At 34.9% G+C, this 21426-nt stretch overlaps 1 protein-coding gene across 7 annotated transcripts in view; it reads left to right on the top strand.

The window, feature by feature from the left end:
- Positions 1-21426, top strand: part of LOC147836097 (uncharacterized) — a 158513-nt gene that overhangs the window by 11603 nt on the left and 125484 nt on the right. For 6 of the 7 annotated variants that reach the window (XR_015496148.1, XR_015496147.1, XR_015496146.1 and 3 more), the window contains exons 5-6: positions 2215-2265; positions 16798-16877. The gene's annotated coding sequence lies outside the window, so the exon portion shown is untranslated. Of the gene's footprint in view, positions 1-2214; positions 2266-16797; positions 16878-19095; positions 19984-21426 lie in introns of those variants that run through there. The other variant, XR_015496144.1, reaches the window with a different exon arrangement.

The raw sequence follows: 21426 nt of genomic DNA, 5'->3' as shown, positions 1-21426 counted from the left end.
CTTTTGAAAGAAAATTTCAGCTGGCATTTTTGTTTATGAAATGAATTGAAGAGTTCAGAACAATACATTAAACTAAAGGGTGCAGTGGGTAGCATGATCGGCTTACAGCAAGAAGGTCACTGGTTTGAGCCTCTGCTGGGTCAGGGCATTTTTGTATGGAGTTTGCATGTTCTCCCCGTGTTCGTGTGGGTTTCCTCCGGGTGCTCCGGTTTCCCCCTCAAATCCAAAGACATGTGGTATATGTCAATTGGGGAAGCTCAATTGTCCGTAGTGTATGAGTGCGTATGGATGTTTTGCAGTACTTGGTTGCAGCTGGAAGGGCATCTGCTGAGTAAAATATATGCTGGTAAGGTGGCAGTTCATTCTGTTGTTGTGACCCCAGACTAATAAAGAGACTAAGCTGAAAAGAAAATGAATGAACATTAACCTATTAAAAAAACAAAACAAAAAACAAAAAAAAACAAAGACAACACTAAATTTCCATAAAAAATTCAAGTCATTAGATCTTCCATGGTATTATAAAATGTAAATAAATCAACACTATATTGATTTTATTTATGCTAGAAAAAAAAATCAGCAATTAATTGACAGGACTTTTTTTTTCCAACTCTATTTTTTATAAAGTAAAATATTTTTTTTCTAAAGTATAAAATTATCTTATGTTGTTTTTATACTTAAGTAAAGTTTAGCTTAAGGAATTCTAATTTTTTGTTTAAATATTTTTGTCGATTTCAATTCAGATATTAATACTTTAAATACTTTCATGGTCAAGAAAATACATTGAAACAGATTGTAGATGGACATAACATTATTACATCACATTATATATACAAATTAGCATTTTATTATATATATATATATATATATATATATATATATATATATATATATATATATATATATATATATATATATATATATATATATATATATATATATATATATATATATATATATATATTCATTTTCTTGTTGGCGTAGTCCCTTTATTAATCTGGGGTCACCACAGCGGAATGAACCACCAACTTGTCCAGCAAGTTTTTTTTATGCAGCGGATGCCCTTCCAGCCACAACAAATCTCTGGGAAACATCCACAAACAAATTCACACACTGCGGACAATTTAGCCTACCCAATTCACCTGTACCACATGCCAGCATATGATTTACAGCTGCATCCTAACACAGAGAAAAAGTATCTGTATTTATTCATTCTTTCATTTATTTTAGGCTTAGTCGGCAACCCATCACTGGGAAAGCCCTTGAACACCATCTGTATGTGTTCTCATCAATAATGCACAAAAACATTATATGGCATTTTGTTTGTAAATTATTGAATATACAGAATACTTTAGATATATTTCAAAATATTTAATACTTGCCAAAATGCTATATATTAAAAATATGTTTAGATGAACACATTTTTTTAAAATAAAATTTTCATATCATTTTAATTATTTCGATACTACTTTTGGAAATATTCATTTTAAAATAAGATTTCTATAGTTATTTAAACATCTCTGAGAAACTATTAGACCTCACTACACTGGCTAAACTGTAAGTTCAAAAGTGTCCAGTGGGTGGCGATACAGGTCCACAAGTATACAGCTAAATCTCCCGCTCTGTCCGGCCATGACAAGCGTAGATGGGGATTCATTTATCTCCTCTTTGGTCCAAACACAAGAACACCTCTGTATTTAGCTGTGTGTTACTCGCACAATAACACATAGTATTTGTGTGCCACGAGAGGTCAAAAGAAGACAAAGCTGTATTGTTTTCTCTATTTCTTTTTTTTTCTGTCGTAGTTTTCTTATTTTCTGTTTTTCCCCTGGTAAATTGATGTGATCCATCTGACCATGTGACTCCCGGATCGCACTCCCCGTGTGGCCACTGAGGGCTACAATTGCATTGTGGGTCTTTAGGCAATAAGGGACAATGTATGTCTTCCATTTTGCCTAGGAGAACAAACAAAACGTCAAAGCAAACCCCCTCCCTTTCTCATTTTTCCTCTCCCATACCTGCACTCTAAAATATGTCCTAGTCAGTTGGGGAAATGTCGCTTTGCGTCCCGGTCTTGGTTGAGAAAACATTTTCAGCTCGCCGCTGGTCCCTCAGACTCCATTATTCAGTCCCCCTGTAAGATTTCCTTTCCTATAGCAGCTATAACAAGTGTGTTTGGATTGCCTCTACTCGGCTTTCATGCTCTGTCTTTTACAGGATGGAGGATATGGCTGGGCTGCGGTTCAGAAGCTTGTATGTGTTGGTTGTGTAAGTACACACACACACACACACACACACACATATTGCAAATATGTCTGAATGCTGTAGTCCACACTAGAAGTCCATTACTTGTTACAAATAAAATCGCCTATACTGAAAATTTTTGGCCTGTAACAATCTACATTAAATATTTTAGGTAATTTAATTTGTAATTCTTTTTAATTGCTTTACACTTACTTTTGACCTAGGCTACCTTTTTTTAGCTATCAAATTGATTTAGTTGATTTAACAATATTTTAAATTTAATTTTAGTGATGGAGACAGATTAATCATGATAAATTGCATCCAAATTAAAATGTTTTATACAGTATGTGTGTGTGTGGGCACGGTGGCTGAGCGGTTTTCCTCTGGGTGCCCCAGTTTCTCACGCAGTCTAAAGACATGCGCTATAGGTGAAATGGGTAAACAAAATTGGCCGTAGTGTACGAGAGTGTGTGTGTGTGTGTGAAAATGTGAGAGTGTATGGGTGTTTCCCAGTACTGGGTTGCGACTGGAAGGACATCCGCGTAGGTGGCGGTTCATGACCACTGATAAATAAGGGACAAAACCGAAGAAAATGAATGAATGAATGTGTATGTGTGTCATGTATATTTGTTATAATAACAAGACAACATAATGCAATATATATATATATATATATATATATATATATATATATTTATATATATATATATATATATATATATATATATATATAATTAAAAAAGACAAAAATTCACTGCATTTGTTTTTAATCAACAAGGTTTTTCCCCCAAAATTGGGGTGTTTATCGAGTAACTGCAGGGCATTTGTATGTTAATGATTAAATCACAATAAAATACTTAAACAAATAAACAAATATTAAATTAAAGTTCCAGGGATTAAGTTTGTACATGAACGAACATTAAGAAACATTCATTCATTCATTTTATTTTATTTTGGATTAGTCCTTTATTTATCAGGAGTCACCACAGCAGAATGAACTGCCAACCATTTCAGCATTATGCCAGGATCTTCAAACCAGCCACCTTCTTGCTGTGAGGTGACGGTGCTAACCATTGAGCCACCATGCTGCCCATTAAGAAACATTAAAATGTCATTTCATGTCAAATTTAAGATTTTTGAAAATTATTATTACGATTATTTGATAATTTTTTTTTTAATATCTGTGAATGCCACTATGATCAGGACATATTTTAATTTATACTATGTAGCTCCGTAATCAGTAAAACCATACAGAAATCTAATAATGAGTGAAGTAGTTCACACAGACTTACAAATACAGGAACTTCATTTCTGGAACCTGATCTCATAACCCAGGTTACACTTAATCAGTTACTACCCAGCAACACTTTACAAAATGTTCTCATTTATAAGTTAGTAAGTAAGCATTAACAGTAACAGTTAGCAATATATAAATGTAAAAAAGTTGTTATAAATAAATAAATAAATAAATAAATGAATGAATAAAAGAAAGCCATTCTGCACATGGCAAAAAAGAAAAAAAGTAAGAATAAATTCTTTACTTTTTGTGCATCCATTTCCAGCCTAAGAGCTTAATTCATATACCTACATAACCATGTTACACTTTGATTTGATTGTTCAGGCATAAAATGCCATACATTTCTTTAGGTGGTGAAATTAATTACTTATTGATTGTTGCTGTTTTGGGTGAAATGAAATAAAGGAATGAATGAAGGAATAAATAGCGCTGAGTCTCTGCACAGGTGTCTGTAATAATACTTGCGTTCGTGGCATTATGCTTAGCACTTTCTATTCCTCAGCAGTCATTAATATGGAGCTTAAGGGAGTGTGTAGCCAGCGGGTTTGCTGGCTGACCCAAGCCTGGGTTCAACCGAAAGCGTGTTAGTGACAAATTGTAACCATATGCCATACAGCCACAGGGCTCTGGCCACAGTTGGCCTCTAATGGCTGATCTTGGACCAGTTTTTGGTGTTGGGCCTCCTGTAATCTTAATCAATATGGGGGAAAGGCACTTAAACCGACTAGGGATCTGCTGACATGAACACAAAACGCTCATTTGGGGGGTTTTTAGACCCCCAAAGGTCTTGGGTTTTTAGTGGAAGGATGTTTAAAAACACTTTGAATACTTCTGTATCTACATTTTATACTTTAAATTTACCAACAGATGTGACAGATCTGAATCTAAATGAACTCAATTAAGTCTCACTTTAACATGCAAATGTTCGGAAATAAGGCTTTTCCTCTGTAATTAATGCAGGTGTGTAATGGCGACTGTGACCGGGACAATGCTGTTGAAAGTTGTGCGCTAATTGAACATTTCTTGTGAATCTCCTTAAATACATATCATTAACACATCAAAACAAGTCTGGCCAGCTAATAAACATTTATTTATAGCAAATTATGACCTAATGTATCAAACTAACAACATGCAGCAGGCAGGATTTATAGGCAGCGTTCCCGACATTTATTACGTTTACTTAAGCTCAGCTCTTTTTTTGTACAAACTTGATCTTTTTTATAGATTACACTTTATGATAAAATATGTTACGTTAACAACATTCTGTGTGTTTTTGTTTTTGTGATTTATGCTCGCTATAAAATGTGTTTATTAGACTGGTGGATGTAATTAAACGGTGGAGTTTTAAGTGCAATATTCACCTAATGTAACGAAATAATGTGCGAAGATATGGGCTTGTAAAACGGGAATTATGACACAAGTCAAGGTGTCAGTGTTTTCGGTGTGATAAATCCGTCGGTTAAATAAACGCCTGGACATCCAAAACGACACCCTTTGTACTCCATAACAGATATGAAGCCATTAGACGCACTTGTGTTGTTTATTATCAACATCACTGAGATATGAAGAATTTAAAACGTGGCTTAAAAATGCTAATGTTCTGATGAGAGCTTTGTAAACCAACAAGTTTGGGGATGTTTGTTGTTTGAATAGTCTATTAAAGGGATAGTTCATGCAAAACATGAACATTCTGTTACTTATGAACCCTTTGTTGCAAACCTTATTGAATCTTTTTTCTGTTGAACACAAAGAAGATACGTTGTAGAAAGCTGGAATCTTGTTGTATTTGTTTTTCCTACTATGGGAGTCTTACTGTTTTCTTACTGATGTTATTTTAAATATCACATTATGATATTTAAATAATTCAACAGTAGAAAAAACTCATTATGGTTTGAAACAATTTGAGTGTGAAATAGTAAATAGTGATTTTAAATTTTGATTTTGAGCGAACTATAATTTTTTGCTAAACATTGTTTAATTTAAAAATAATATAATTGTTACAATGTGAAGCTTTATGAGGCTCAATTTGGAAACGTACCCCAGTCAACATTTTTAGAGGCCGGGAAATTTGTACCCAAAGCTTTGTCTGCTTGCAGTTTTTGTTTTCACACATCCACCAGAGGCTGCTGTGCACACTTTTTGACGATCTCAAGTTTCTTTTGAATGTGCCATTTGCGAATCTTCTTCTAGCATAAATCCACCAGAGGCCGCAATATGCATTTCAGCCAACCACATTGCTGATGACTGACCAACTGCCTCCTTCCCTAAACCCAACCAATAGTGTTTTCAAAAGAAATCTACAAAAGATAAACGGCCGTGACCACGTGATTTTACCATGCTTTCAGGTTTTACTATATGTTTTCAGCCTGTTATTTATTTGTTTCTTTATTTGCTTTTGTTTTACCTGGTTTCTGGAACCATTCTTTGCCAAATTTAAACCACATCATCACAGTCCACTCCACTCTACATCCCAAGTCCATTGGTGTATGTGGCAAGATACTGGCCGAACACCGAAAAAGCTGTCCATATAGTGGTAAGTGGTCAGCGGTAGCACAAAAAGGAACAGAAGCTGTCGGTGGCATCATACCATCTTATAGCTTTTGGTTTACTGAAGAAATGCTGCCAGCCGTACCCCTGGGTACATATTTCACGCTCTCTAGAAATGTAGACTTGATCCACAATGAAGCTGCGGTCACACTGGACCAGCGGTCCTCAACCCCTTTATCACTGCGGACCGGTCAGCGCTTGACAATTTTACCTTAAACCAGGGGGCTGGAGGGTGGGGAGGGATTTGCTAGCCGACCATCAACTGTTTTCTTAGAGGAAGACAAGCTGACAAAACATTGCTGTCACTCTGATACAGGATTTATACCATTATACCATTACCACTTTTACCATTAGTTTGCTTCAATGGAATGTTGTGCAACAAGAAAGCCCCGCCCCCTTCTCAATCTTCTATTCCAGTTTGAAGTACATCAACATACAGAAATCAAACATTTGGCTGACATGAATTATACATATGTGAACACACACATACACACAATCACCAGCTCCTTCATTAGATACATCTGTTCAACTACTCATTAATGCAAATATCCAGTCAGCCAATCAAATGGCAGCAGCTCAACGTTATTAGGCAAATAGACTGATCAAGATGACTTTCTGAAGTTTAAAATAAGATTTATTATATATTTATTTGATTTTAGTTTGTTGGTGCTAGATACACACACACACACACACATTTACAAGGCAACTAAACTAATAAATACTCATTACTAGTATAAGGTCTGTATAGAGTAAAAACTGTATTCAGTACCATTTCCCAGCATACAGCAGATGTGTCACAGCCTCTTGTATAGTGTCTGCTCCTCAAATGAATCTTGTAGAGTCCTGCTGCTTTATTCACTTTAAACAGGCTCTGCTGTTTTGGGTAAAAGAGCACAGCGTGTCTCAGGGCCCACACAAACAGATGTTTACTCTGTAAAATCTCAAAGCCAATCCTGCGGGTTGTCAAGGCCAGATATATTTATGGACAAGGGCGGCACGCAATCTCGAAGCCTTTGTCCACAAGTGAAGAAAATATGGTTTCAGTTGGTGCTTTCTGGCACCTACCGAAAGTAATGATTGATTATAGGCAGCGAGAGCCCTCTGTACTAATTTCATCATCGCTGACAAAATAAATAAATAAGAGAAAAAAGGGGCCACATAAAATGTTGTTTTCCAGTGTCTATCTTGTTGGGTTATTTTCTCGATTTCTTTATTTTGTGAGAGTGTCAGGGAAAATTAATGTAATTAACTCACCCTGAGGCAGAGTGTTGCACTTGAAGTTTGTCACCCTGAAATTCTGTTATCTGGGAATGAAGGAGAAAAACACAATCGCCCTCTCTGCTGTTATTTTTCCCCCTCTCATATTGAATTTACGCTCGGTGCTTGAATGTCTTGAAGAGGCACCGATGTCGCTGTCAGAGCTTCTGCTCTCATTTGGGCTGGAGAAGGCGATGTGTGCGTCAGCTCGGCTCAAATCACCGCTAATACGTCTTAATGAGTAACGCTGACTGTCGCTCATGATTTGCTGTAAATATTTTCAGTGCTACTTCGTCCTTTGCTTAACGTCTCTCTGGCAGAAGGAATCAAACAAACCATAAGTATTGTCGCCACATGAACCGGAGTTATTTTGGGTGTCCAGCCGAGAGGAGATTCATCAGCTAACGAACTCTTGATGTTTGTCAAATGATCAGGAACCAGTCCTGCGTATCGCGTCGTAAAGCGCAGACCTGTCCTGCAGCAGCCTCTGAAGTGACAAAACAAAGAGCTGAACGTACCCGTGTTGTCTGTAAATATTTAAACTTAGCAAAGCATATTTTACTTTGAAAATCCCAGGAGCATTACTGTATGACAAATGATCGCATGCGGCATAATGCTTCGGTTGTGCAACTGGAGATGCGGAGCTGGAATCAAACTCAGCGTCAGGAGCGGGACTGAACACATTTTTAAGCAGAGTTTTACGATTAGTGTCAAGAGGAAATTACAGATTTAGAGGCCACTGGATTTTTGTGTTGTACTTCTGGCTGTGACCTTGTTCCTCTGCTTTGTGTGTTCAAGTCCATTAGCCTGAGTATCCACCACACAACTGTAACCCTAACCTTTAATGCACATGGTAAAGAAGTACAATGTGATTGCATTTAGAGTTGGGTTGGGTCAACATGACCTCTAGCTGAACTCTCTGTTCAGGTTTTGTCAGATGCTGTGATTACATCTACAAAATTACTAGCATTACCATTAATTGCATTAATAGGTCTTACATTACCTTAATAGAACAACTTATAATGTTGCCTTACAATAGAACAACTTGCAATCAGCCAATCACATGGCAGCAACTCAATGCATTAAGGCATGTAGACATGGTCAAAACGATCTGCTGCAGTTCAAACTGAGTATCAGAATGGGGAAGAAAGGTATTTTAAGTGACTTTGAACGTGGTATGGTTGTTGGTGCCAGACGAGCTGGTCTGAGTATTACAGAAACTGCTGATTTACTGGGCTTTTCACGCACAACCATCTCTAGGGTTTACAGAGAATGGTCCAAAAAAAGAGAAAACATCCAGTGAGCGGCAGTTCTTTGGGTGCAAATGCCTTGTTGATGCCAGAGGTTAGAGGAGAATGGCCAGACTGGTTTGAGATAAGGCTACTTTTATAGGCACAAATAAAGTGAATTGCCTTTAAAGTGAAATACTTTAACATAAACATAGGAGGATGATAAAAAAAATGCTCATTTTAGGAAAGAAAAAAAAAACTTTAGATGGCATTTAGAGGTTTTTGCAACGGAACTCTTCATATATATATTTAGTTGTTTTAAAAAACTGAATAAATAAGATAAAAAACAAACTAATAAATGATAGATTAACACTATCTAGTAATTATAATCATTTTAAAATGAGGGATAAATAATTGTAAATGATTAAAACTAATAAATTATCCAAATTGTAATTAAAATAAATGAATTAATTTAGATGAAAACAAAGAAAAACACAAATTAGATTAAAATGAATAATACAAATCAAATTAGGTTAAAATAAGCAAAGACATGAATAAACACAGCACTTTAATGAGTAGAGCAATGTGATAATGTATCTTTAAATATTTTAGAACCATTTATAATATCAGTTGTCCACAGTGTAAACTGGGTCTTCAAGCAAAGCAAATAAATCCTAAAATAAAAAAGAAAACGAACTACAAGCTACTGAGTTTTTGTTGCATAATTTACATTGTCAACCCAGACATCATTTCCAACTAGTAGAAATGTTAACATTTGTCACTTTGTTAAACTGCAGAGTAAAATGTTCAACATCAAAAGTTGTCAAAGCAGAGATCAAAGTCCCATTATGCAATTTTTAAGTGTAAAAAAGCTTAAACACCTGCCAATCACAAGCTTAAACTATATTTCTGTTAAATTACTTCCATCTGCTACTTAACATATGTTGACAGTGTACAATAAACTCTATTCCTTTGACATTTTAAAATCAGATGATCAGTTTTTGCAGGAAACCTGAATTGTATGAGGTTTTTTTTTTTTTTAACTTAGCTGCAATTATACTATAGATGTACACATAAAAATGAACAACTGCAGCATTACATATTATTAATTATCATTTAAAGTGAAGGACAGCATCCGGACAGCGTTTTCTTCCTGTAGAAACGAGCACTATTTCAGCAGCTTTTCATTGATCACTGTTCTGTCCTGACAAAGCGCTGACGAAGGCCGATTCATCATAGCCAGAGATGAATTCATGCAGGGCCTTAAAGGGCTATAAACCTCAGAGGCTTATTTGAGGCCAACCTTGTTCTAACCTTTGACCCCTGAGGCTGCAATCCTGACCACACATCCTGACCCTCAGTCCTCGCCTCCGCCGCTGCGCACCGTATATACCATTACAATTCAGCCAGTCTCCAGCGGCCTTTAAAATAGCAGTGTGTGTAATTACACTATAGCAAAGGCAATATGTAGGGCACTGCCTAACTACAGGCTTTAAGTTTAATTAGCACTTAATTACCGACATTGCTTAACTGGTTATCCAGGAGGACTAGCAGGCATTAGCAGTGCGGAGATAGGAAGATATGGAGAAAATATGGTACCGCAAAGCTGCGGTCCTACCGTTAATGCCGGAGCTCTAGAGAAACAGTATGAATGTCTGCGTAGCATTTTAATGAATTTGTTATGTGCAGTATGGATTTCTCACTCTCTCTCTCTCTCTCTCTCTCTCTCTCTCTCTCTATATATATAAATGTATTTCATATCTAAGTAGATGAGTAGCTAAGGTGTTGGTCAGTGTCTAACACCAGCAAATGAGAAGTGTGTGTTTATGTGTGTGTGTTTTATAATACTGGAGGCTGAATGATAGGAGTGTGTGGGAGTGAGCGGCAAAAGAAAGACAAAAGGAGCGCAGGACTGAATGTCATCCTGAAAATAATATAAATTAATTGGCTGGAGAAAATCAGAGAGGAAAATCTGCCCTGCTAGTAATTAGGTTCCAGATTAGTAATGACTGGATTCGGGAAAAAAAAGTCAGTTTCCCCATTTATTTTTTTATCTTTTTGGTGAGACTTAATTTGTCGTGGAAAAAAATGGTATTTTTAAAGGGCACCTAAACCTTGGTTTTAATTGGGGTGAGTGGACAGGCTACAAAGCATTGTTGGATATGTACTGATGCTGCTTGTGTAAATCAATTTCTCAGAGAATAAGTGTTTTCCTTTAGTTAAGAAAAGGTTCAGTATTACAGGAAAACAAATGAACTTTCAAATGTATGATTATGAGTATGATACATGGTTGTCAGTTTTCACAATGTAATAAAAAAATCGAATTAATTCAACATTTTTAATTGTATTTGTTTTTTATTTGATGCATTACTATTAATATATGACATGCAAATATGAAATTAATCCACATAATCTGAGTATATATGCTGTTTTTTGACTGCTTTGCAGATAGTATATATGAATGGCTGCAGAAAGAACTAGAATGCATTGTACAAACATTGATTTATTTTAAAGTGTGCTTTAGATACTACTACTACAACTACTACTACTACTACTACTAATAATAATAAATTATAATAATAATAATTTAGTCAAGTCAACACTGAAACAGACTGTGCCTTTTATGACATGTATTAAGATACTTGAAAATGTATTCATACAGTTCACTAATTATTTGTTTTGTTAATTAAATTAACTTTTTTTCTTAACATATATGACAGAAGCAGTGTTTTACACCAGCAAAAAAGTAAAATGTGGTAGACGATAATAATGATAATAAAAAAAAAATTAAATAAAAACAATGTGTGTGATATCTCAGTTTTTAAGACCCACAGAATTTTATTTTAAGGGGTTGAGAAGAGGTGGTTCAACCAAATACAAATAAGCATTTGGAATTGTGTATTTTTGTAAACAAAAATGAAAGATTAATAAAATATAAGATATATAAGATATATAATATAAGATACATTTAATGTCTAGCTTTGATTTAGAGGGAGGGATGTAACATTTTCTTTAAAACCCACAAATATCACATGCAATTGACACAACTGCGAGTAATGCAAACATTCAATCTGTTTAATCTATGTATTTAGCAAATGCTTCCAAAAATTGATAAAATACAACAAAATAGATGTTTCTTTAAAAAATGGTTTGTTTATTTTGTCAGTGTGTAAAGTATTGACAGACACCAAATATATTCCTTTTATACCAAATAAATTTTTCCCAAATAGATTTTTTCCCCTATTACTTAGTTAGCCTAAAATTAAAACAACTATGCATAGGAACGTATTCTTTGTTTCATAAGTATATACTTTTTCCTTAATACACTGATTCAACATCAATGACTTATGATTTGATGACTTTTAATGCTGACACTCATTCAAGACTTCCTGTATTGCTTTGTCCAGCAACATAGCCTAAACTAAACAGCAGAAAATTATGTACTGTTAGTGTTAACGTTAGTGTGTATTCAGCTGCTTTTGTTGTCTATGATATCAATACGAAATCACACAAAAACAGTTAAAGATGGCTAACAGTTCTTCAAAAAGTGTTTCAAGTCATATTTCCCGGAAGAAAAAGGCCACATTATCCTACCCCTCTCCAGTTTGTGCCGCAAAACACCGACAGATGGCGCTCTCTGTCACCTCAATCTTCCATTCTTCCCGAGAGAGTCTCACAGCACGCTGATGTTTGATTCACTAAATGTAAGTCTTTGTTTGCCTCCTTTCACCTGCAAAATCACACCAGATAAACAGCACGTTTGTGTTCCAAGTGATGGAAATCCATACTAAAGTGACACATCATAGGACAAACGCCTTTTGACATGCGGTGATGTCGCTTTTTTGCATAAAGCTACGAGACCACTTGTGAATTTCCAGTTTCTCAAAATTTATAGTGTTTGAGTAAAACGTATTTTAAAAACTATTACTGTAAAGTACTGTTGACATTTGTTCCAAAATTTCAATGTCATTTATCATGCAAAAATGTTATTGTAATTAACAATAACAATAGAAAGAGTAGCTTATAGACATGTGTAGCTACATGTTTTAGAGAACACTACTTCAGAAGAGTTAAGAAATCACTAGGATTTGATGTAGTGATCCTCATTGTTTTTCTGTAGCTATGAATAAAAACATTTTATTCTGAACATTTTTATTTTTATAAAAACAACTGCTCTAAATGACAGTAGGTGAGAGCGGAGCACAAAGTAGGTTTTGGCCAAATAATGAACAAAGTAATTGGGTTAGACAAACCATATTTTTTTTTACCAACAACACACAAGCCTCTCCTACAAATGAGCACTGAATTAAGTATGATCGCCGAACCTATATGGTTTCTGTGCAGTATTGCCAAAAGTGCCAGGAGTAAAAATTTTACAATTTACCTCACCTGCGGGGCAAATAGGCTGTATGCACACAGACTTTTAATTCTCAGCCAGGCAGCCAAATGTCTTTCCATTAAAAATGGTCAGGTTTAAGGTCTGATTTCTTTAAAAATCAGCGATTTTTCATTGCTTGTTAGATATAAGATATAAAGTAGGTCTCAGATCGGACAAGAAGCACTGCAATAAAATCTATTTCCCTGCCATGCCTTTGCCTCATAGTTCACTGACAAGTTTTGTACAAATTGAAAATAGTCACATTAAGCTTTCACCGGAAGTTAATCGTTGGCTTTAAAACTCTAGCTGTGCATAGAGCCCATTGTAACAGACGGATGGTGACCTGTAACATGCCTATAAAGTCAAAATTCACACAATTAATTTAAATTCATTCATTCATTTTATTTTCAGCTCAGTCCCATTATTAATCAGGGGTAGCCACAGCAGAATGAACCGGCAACTTATCCAGCATATGTTTCACACAGCGGATGCTCTTCCAGCTGCAACCCATCACTGGAAAACACTCGAACACTCTTATCCACACAAATACACTACGGACAATTTACCAGAGCACCAGAGGAAACCCAGGCCAACAGGGGTAGAACATGCAAACTCCACACAGAAATGCCAAATGACACAGCTGGGGCTCGAATCAGCGACCTTCTTGCTGTGAGGCAGTTGTGCTACCAACAATTAAAATTAAGTTTACTTTAAATTGTTTATTTCCTCACTACTTAACTCAATTTTTTAATTCTACACAGCAGGGCATGCTTATTTATCTATTGGGTAAACACATTTGGATTTATTTGCAATATTATAGAATGCTTTTATTTTCATTATTAGCAATAAAACATATATGTTTTAATTAAAAAATATTTTTATTTAAAAAGTTCCCAACATTACACTCAAAATTCAACAATTATTTTGTTAGTTTATTTGGTGTCCAATAGTGTGTGGCTTATTTGTAACACCCTGTTACAACTAACACCCCACTGTGTTGTGTTTTTCTCAAAACTGGATCGCAGTCACTTCTGTAATTTACATCTTTGAAAATGGTTCCATCTTTTAGCCTAGAAGACGGTGATTACAACAATATAAAATTTTTCTCGCACACCTTCACAGATTTTCTTTAAAATAAAAAAATATATATATCAAGTATAATAAAAAAATATGTTTATGCTGCAAAATAGGTTTTTTCCAGTGTTTTTCAACCAAATTATGGCAAAGTTTTTCAATAATTGGCAGGAAGACGTCTATCAACACTATGGTCAAAACCTCGGAAGCATGCCATAGCTAACCCTGGTAAATACCTTAAAACTCTGTGTTACATTTTACCCCATGTTACCTTGTGCCTTGCGCTCCCCTATGCTATTTAAATTTTGTAAGATATTTTAATTGATCTTTAAAGAATAAAACAAACATAAGAAAATTTACTTGCATCCATATCTAAAACAAAAAACTAAAAACAAAATACAATTTGTTGTACAAAAACAAAATACTATTCACAGTTTGACCACAAGCACGTGTGCTCTAACTTTTTACACCGACACCCAAATATGTGCACAATTTCTTCGCTGATCAAATTTCAGCAAAAGAAAACACATGTACCACTCTCCATATTCAAATGAAAGGCCTGTAAAACATTTCATAGCATTTGTCCTTGCTTAGAGGATTATTTGGATCGACGCTCTCTAGGTTTTGTGATGGCAGTTAATCAGATCCTGTTAAAATCATCAGGGAATGCTCAATTTAACCAAAAGGAGGAGAAGAAGAATTTGTTGTGAAGAAAGTGTAATATTTTTTTTCCTCATCAGCCTCAGTCGCCCTCTTTTCTCTTTCGATTTCTCCAGCCATTCAAACATTAGCATTTAGATGTGCTTAATTTGGCGTCTTTGCTCTAGTGAAAACAGAGACCTGGCAGACAGGTGACACTTACATAACTTTAATCAGCCTCTTCATCAGAGGAAAGGAGGAGTGGGCGAGAGACAGAGAGAGAAAGAGTGAGTGAGTGAGAGAAACTGGCTTCAGTGGTTGAAAAACAGCTAGAAGAAAAGCTTCTGATGTAGCACTTGAAAGTAATGGTAAACATTTGACATCCTGCGTCTTGGCTGTCAATAAAAGCCAGGCTTGCTGTTTGATGTCTGCTGGCGGATCATAAATGGTTAAAGTCGCAGCACGCTCTCCATTGCCTTGTAGGCCTCCGTTTGTCAATCATTTCCTGCTACACCTGCACTTCACCAAGAATGCCGACTAATAGCACTTTGTTGTGGCAGACGAACGCATTGAGAAACTTTCTCTGATTAAGGCTTTGAGTTTATATCTGCCGATATAAGGAGACCTTTTCTTCAAATGTCTCAGAAGATATAGTGGCTGACCGGAGTTTTCTCTCACATGCTTTCAAAGTGATGCGTTTGCTAACAGTTGTCATTTTTATTCATGCCATTCATGGCTATATAGTGTTTTTCTTTCTTCATCAAGTTTATAATTAGCTTTTCCTTTGCTTACTGTGAAATTGAAATGCTAGTGCTCTAAAGTTCCTATCATAAGTGTATGGAAGTTCTTAGCTGTGTTGTGTATTATATTTGTATACCATCATCCAATTGCAGACATAAATAAGAAAACTGATGACATTTGAAAACATGTGAAGCTGTAAAATTATTATGGACTTTTGAACATAAAGTGCCTAACATGATTTTTTGTTTAGATTTGAATAATACATTCATAAATGTTGAACTATGATTGATATATGCTGTTCAGGTTTTCATTGTTCATTCTTTGTTCATGTTAAGAAATACATGAACTAATAAAACTTTATTGTAAAGGGTGTCCCAAATATTTGAGTTTATAGTAAAAAAGTTTAATCTTTTTAAAAAAATGTTGTTGAGAACATTCATGGAATAATAATAATAATATTAATAATAATAATAATAATAATTATTATTATTATTATTATTTGTTTTAAAATTTTAATTAAAATTGTTTCTTCAATCTGAGAGATTCAAAAGGTCACCCGACCTAATAAACAAACATAGAAACAAGAAATTGACTTCATAAGTGTACAGTAGGTGATCATGAACCGAAAAAAGGTCACAACTTGGCTTTATATGTGCAGTTAAAATTGACCATTATAGAAAATGAATGGTATTTATCAGCCTAGGGAAAAAACGTTATTTGTTCTTTGAAGGGATATTTCATGCAAAAATGAAAAATCATTTACTCACCCTTAGATTGTTCCAAACCCATATAAATGTATTTGTTCTGCCGAACACAAAGCAAGGTATTTGGAAGAATGTCAGTAACTATACAGATCTGTCCACCTACAGTATTTACTTTCATAGTTGGAAAAACTATGGCAATTTTATGGGTTGTGAAATATTTTCTAGAAAATTACTTGAGGATTTTTACTTTTGGGTAAACTATCCTTGAGCAATTCCATGCATATGTCAAACTTGCCATAAAATAAAAAAAATCACCAAAATATGGAAACTGTTTTTTGTGTGAGCAAGTACTTTACAGTACTTAAAAAATGCTCAAAAATGTCTGTCAATGTTTTCAAACTATTATATTTGATTTACAAAAGTCACACAAATGGCAATTTCACTTTTGTCACATCCATAACCGACAGACGTAACATTCATAATGAAGCTTTTTCCTCATAAATGCAAAAATCTTAATCAAAATAAAATCAATAATTTCTGTTCTATAGTGAGCTGACTACTATCCTTTTGATTAGCATTGTTTCTTTTGGGTTGTGTAGTTTAATTTATAGAATTTCTACAGAGTATGTTGTATACTGTAAACTTGCTAACTTTTTTGATCATATCCATAACATATGTTTATTTTCACAGACGTCTTTGGCTAAAAGGGAGCTGAATGGAGTACAACCTTTTTAAAAATCCTTGACTCTGCAGTTCTCATTTTATATCAGGTAAGTTCACACTATGCTGAATCATACACATTACTCGTTTTTGATTGCAGCAATGATTTGAGCAAAAACGGTTAAATATTGTTAATTAAACTGTGGACACCGAATGCTAAGAATGAAATGTAAAAGTGTAAGTTCTCATGCCCTGCTGTACAGGTACCGTTCGCTGTCAGAATGCAGTCGTTTTGCTTGTTGATGATTACCCAGGCCTTGTACAGTTCCGTCTTTTTTCCTGGTCTTTGGCTAGGCAGAACCTCGGTTTTAGCACTACAAAGTTTTGAACCTGGTAATCATGGAACATTATTTCTTGCACATGGCCACATGGAACAAAATTGTTGGCATCCAAAGACTTGGAGGCCTTTAACTTCTGTCCTGTAAAATTACAATTGGAGTTTCAATGGGATAGTTGTATATTTGGGGCTGGATGCTTGGCCATTTTGTCTTATCCAATATCCATTGGAAGGGTGCTATCGCAAATGGACCTGTCAGATGAATGCTGCTCACTTTAACATAAATTTTGCCAAATAATTGTGCTTATCACTGGGTGAAAAGCTGTTATAATATGCTAAAAGCATCATGTAAATAATATATATAATATGTAATCAATATAACTTTCTAAGACAACAACGAACTCTGTACCAAATTGGAAGTCATTCCCTCACTGTAAATGCTAGCGCTCCCGTTTTTTTTCTGCAACCTCGCTGCACGCGCATCCTGAATGTTTACAAACATGGTAATTTGTCCATACTTTCTTTGAGAATTTATGTGTTGAGTTTTTACTGCAAATGTTGCATCCATACCATTGGAATTGCTCCCTTATATTACTATTTATTTAAACAACCTGTTCTTATACAGATGCAGTATGCACACAATTATCTTCATACTATTGACTTTCATTCATACAGATTTAAATGAAGGAGCCCAGAAATGTAAGATTGTGTAAAGTTGTTTTGCTGTGTTCTAGTGTTCAAATTTGTTGAACTCTGTCTTCATAGTCCTCATCATGTGACATGTAACCAGTTGAAGATTGATGTAGCTGAATTAAATAAATAACTTTAAATCAGCAGGATTGCAAAATGGAGTTGATTGCAAATTATTGCATTTATAGATGGGTTAGTCTGACTAGATACACCTGTTTTTTTTTTTTTTTTTTGCTTTGTTTGATTGTTTGTTTGGTACAGTCCTGGTTTTGGGTGTCCGGTTGTTAACTGGAACTGTCTCTATTATTTGTTTCAGCATATTATCCAATTATGTTAACAGGTAATAGGGTTTCAATAGACTGTATAACTGGACCTTAACAGCAAAAATTATTACTTTTAAAAAAGTTCCCGAAAGTTCTATATCCACTAATATCCACTCATTGTGAATAACTGCAGTCATATTTGCTGAAAGTACAAAACGAGTGCTCAAAATGAGTCTTAAATGAAAAATATCAAAGATCAATTGTCAATATATAAACTAGATTTGGGCGATTTGGCCATTTTAACTTGATTATGTTTAAAGAACGATTAAAAGAATATATATATATATATATATATATATATATATATATATATATATATATTATTAGCCCCCCTCAATTATTATCCTCCGTTTATTTTCTTTCCCTAATTTGTTTAAGTTAGAGAAGATTTTTTTCAACACATTTCTAACCATAAAAGGTTTATTAACTCATCTCTATTAACTGATATATTTTATCTTTGCCATGATGACAGTAAATAATATTTTACTTGATATTTTTCAGACACTTCTATACAGCTTAAAGTGAGAGTTAAAGGTTTAACTAGGTTAATTAGGTTAACTAGGCAGCTTAGGGTAATTAAAAAAGTTATTGTATAACGATGGTTTGTTCTGTAGACTATAGAAAAAATATATAGCTTAAAGGGGCTAATAAAAATGTTTTAAAAAAATATAAAAACAGCTTTTATTCGGGCCGAAATAAATCCAAGAAGACTTTCTCCAGAAGAAGAAAATCATAAACATCATATTGGAAAAACTTTAAAAAGAAAAAAAAAATCGCAGGGGCACTTCAGATAATTTTGGAAGGGCACTTTCTAGCCAAGACTAAAAAGGGCATGTGCACTGCACAGGTTGAGCCCTATGTGTGCACGTGCCTGCACACAGTTTTCTCCTGAAACAGTGGTGTATATAATAAATTTGTGTTGTGATAGTGCTGTGATACTGTATGCATGATATCTTGCTCCGGTGTCTCGGGGAACAGGTCTTCCATATTCACAGATGCAGGAGAGAGCAGATAAGCTGAGTGCATCCCCTACATTAATTGAGAATGATGGAGAAAGGGGAAGAAGAATGAAGGGGGAAAGACAAGGAATGATAACCTGGACTTGCCTTCATGCATTCATTGAGAGAATTAGAGAAAGGGACGGAGAAGTGGATGGAGCGGCAGAAATGTGGCGTTTCTGCTGAAATGCTGCTCATGTCGATAAGTCTCTGACTTTGATTGACTGCCTTGTTTAGATTGCTTCTGTTCTAGCACTCGTGCAAAGATCTCTTTCTAATTCTTTTGCTAAAACACATAAGCAAGCAATCATTTTGCCTTAGGCAGTTACTTCAAATGGACAGTTCATGATGCAATCAATAATAGATATCAAATTCTCATATCATCTTTGGTGTTTTGCTGTTGAGAACAGTGATTCTAGTTTTATTTTAAACTCATAGAAACTGCCCTTGACTGGTTTCTCCCCCTCCATTCGCTTTGGTTGTCTTTGAAATCTTGTTATTTCAATGTACCAGTGTAATGTTATTTACTCAATGGTTGCACTGTTATTTTAACAGTACAAAACAAAGCTGGATAATGGGACTATACTATAAAATACTTCAGTATTTGGCATTATTACATTTCATAAATGAAATGTGTAATTTATAGAAGTACTTGATAGGTAACTATTATGAAAATATTTTATCCCATAAATGTATTTATATTATCCACTCACTCAAACAAAAGATTTTTGATGCTTATTTAATACTAAATACTAATGTAAAATGTGCTGAATCAACGTAATTCTTCTGTTTATCATTTTATGTTCAATGCACTTACATTTGTAAAAACAATTAAGTTAGTTAAATAAATGTGTGTTGGGACAACATGAAGAATTTGTTTGCTGTATGAAATGCAAAACATATTGAATATCTGTACTTTGTTTCCTTAACTATTTTAAACAATCATTAACATATCTCAATTCTCACCCTCTCACGCACACAAAAACCCACTACAGTTTCACAAAAGCACAGCAAAGCAGAGGTCAGTAAAGCTTTGGCTGGACCTACACTTGATCCAGACCCTCTACATTGTCATTCAGTTTGTTTCTCCGGTTTTGGGGGCTCTCTTTCTCTTTCTATCTTCTGCTGATCAGGGAAGATTGATGTCTCTGTTTGTGTCCCCGGCTCTTTCTTTATAACGGCCTTATGAGTCGGCCGGTCGGCCGATAGTGGAGGCCCATTTGAGTTATGTCCCCAGATGGCTGAAGCAGGCCGAGCCAATGGGTTTTCACCCACCCTTAGCCTCCGCCAAAAACAAAGAAATCAAGACAAAAATGTGGAGAAAATGGGCAAGAAATGAAATATTGGCAGCAAGATGGCCGCCAGGCATCCTTACAGAGTGTTGAGCTGAAGTGAACAGAGAAGTGTTTGTTGTATCAAAACAGTGCTTTTTCCTTTAGATTTGGAATAGTGGTAGCTATATATCTGAAAATAAACCTTGGTGGTCCCTTAAAGGCATAATCCACCTAAAAATGTTAATTCTGTCAATATTTACTCCACTTTTAGGACATTACAAAAGTTGTTCCAGCTGTTTTTGTCCAATATTACATGACGATCCAAACCACATTACACGTTTGATATCAAGAGCCAGTAAGGCATGGTGTTAGTTAATGTATGCTTTCATTGTTTAATAACTCAGGAGTGTACAGTCAATTGGTTGACATTTAAGTCAATGAAGTCAAATGTCTTTTTTTGAATGTGTCAGTTTTGTCATATTGTTGTATTTAACTTCATTTTAAATGCTTTGTGGAGATTAAAGTTTTGTGTCTCTTTGACAGAATACTGACAGAATTATGAACCATTCCATTAATAATAATAATAATAATAATTTGCACTTGTATTTGCAACGAACAATGTGCATGGTGCATCGCAATATGTATCGCACCATACTTTAATTTCACAACTCTGGCTAATACACAGCTCTAATTATTATCTACAGAAGAAAGTGTTGTTTGAAACATCAAGAGGGTGAGTAAATGATGACAGAATTTTTGGTGAACTAGTCCATTAATTTCTGAAATATGGAGCTATTAAATGCAGGATGCATCTTTCCATCTTCCTTCTGATGTTTTGAGGCAGTGGGAAGGAATCTGTATTTGGTTTTGGGTGGTAGAGAGCATATAAGCTATTTTGAGATGCCAAATAATTAGGGAAGTTTGTGTGACCTGTTTTTTTTTTTTTTCATAGATGGCCCCACATACGATCCAAGATAAGAATTTGTGCCCTCCTTTTCTACTGTACATTTGTGTCTCTGTATAGAAGTGTGAATACA

This window comes from Danio rerio, chromosome 7 (assembly GCF_052040795.2).
Source record: "Danio rerio strain M-AB ecotype USA chromosome 7, GRCz13ab, whole genome shotgun sequence".
NCBI classification, from domain to species: domain Eukaryota; kingdom Metazoa; phylum Chordata; class Actinopteri; order Cypriniformes; family Danionidae; genus Danio; species Danio rerio.
This window is presented reverse-complemented; position numbering and strand designations above follow the sequence as displayed.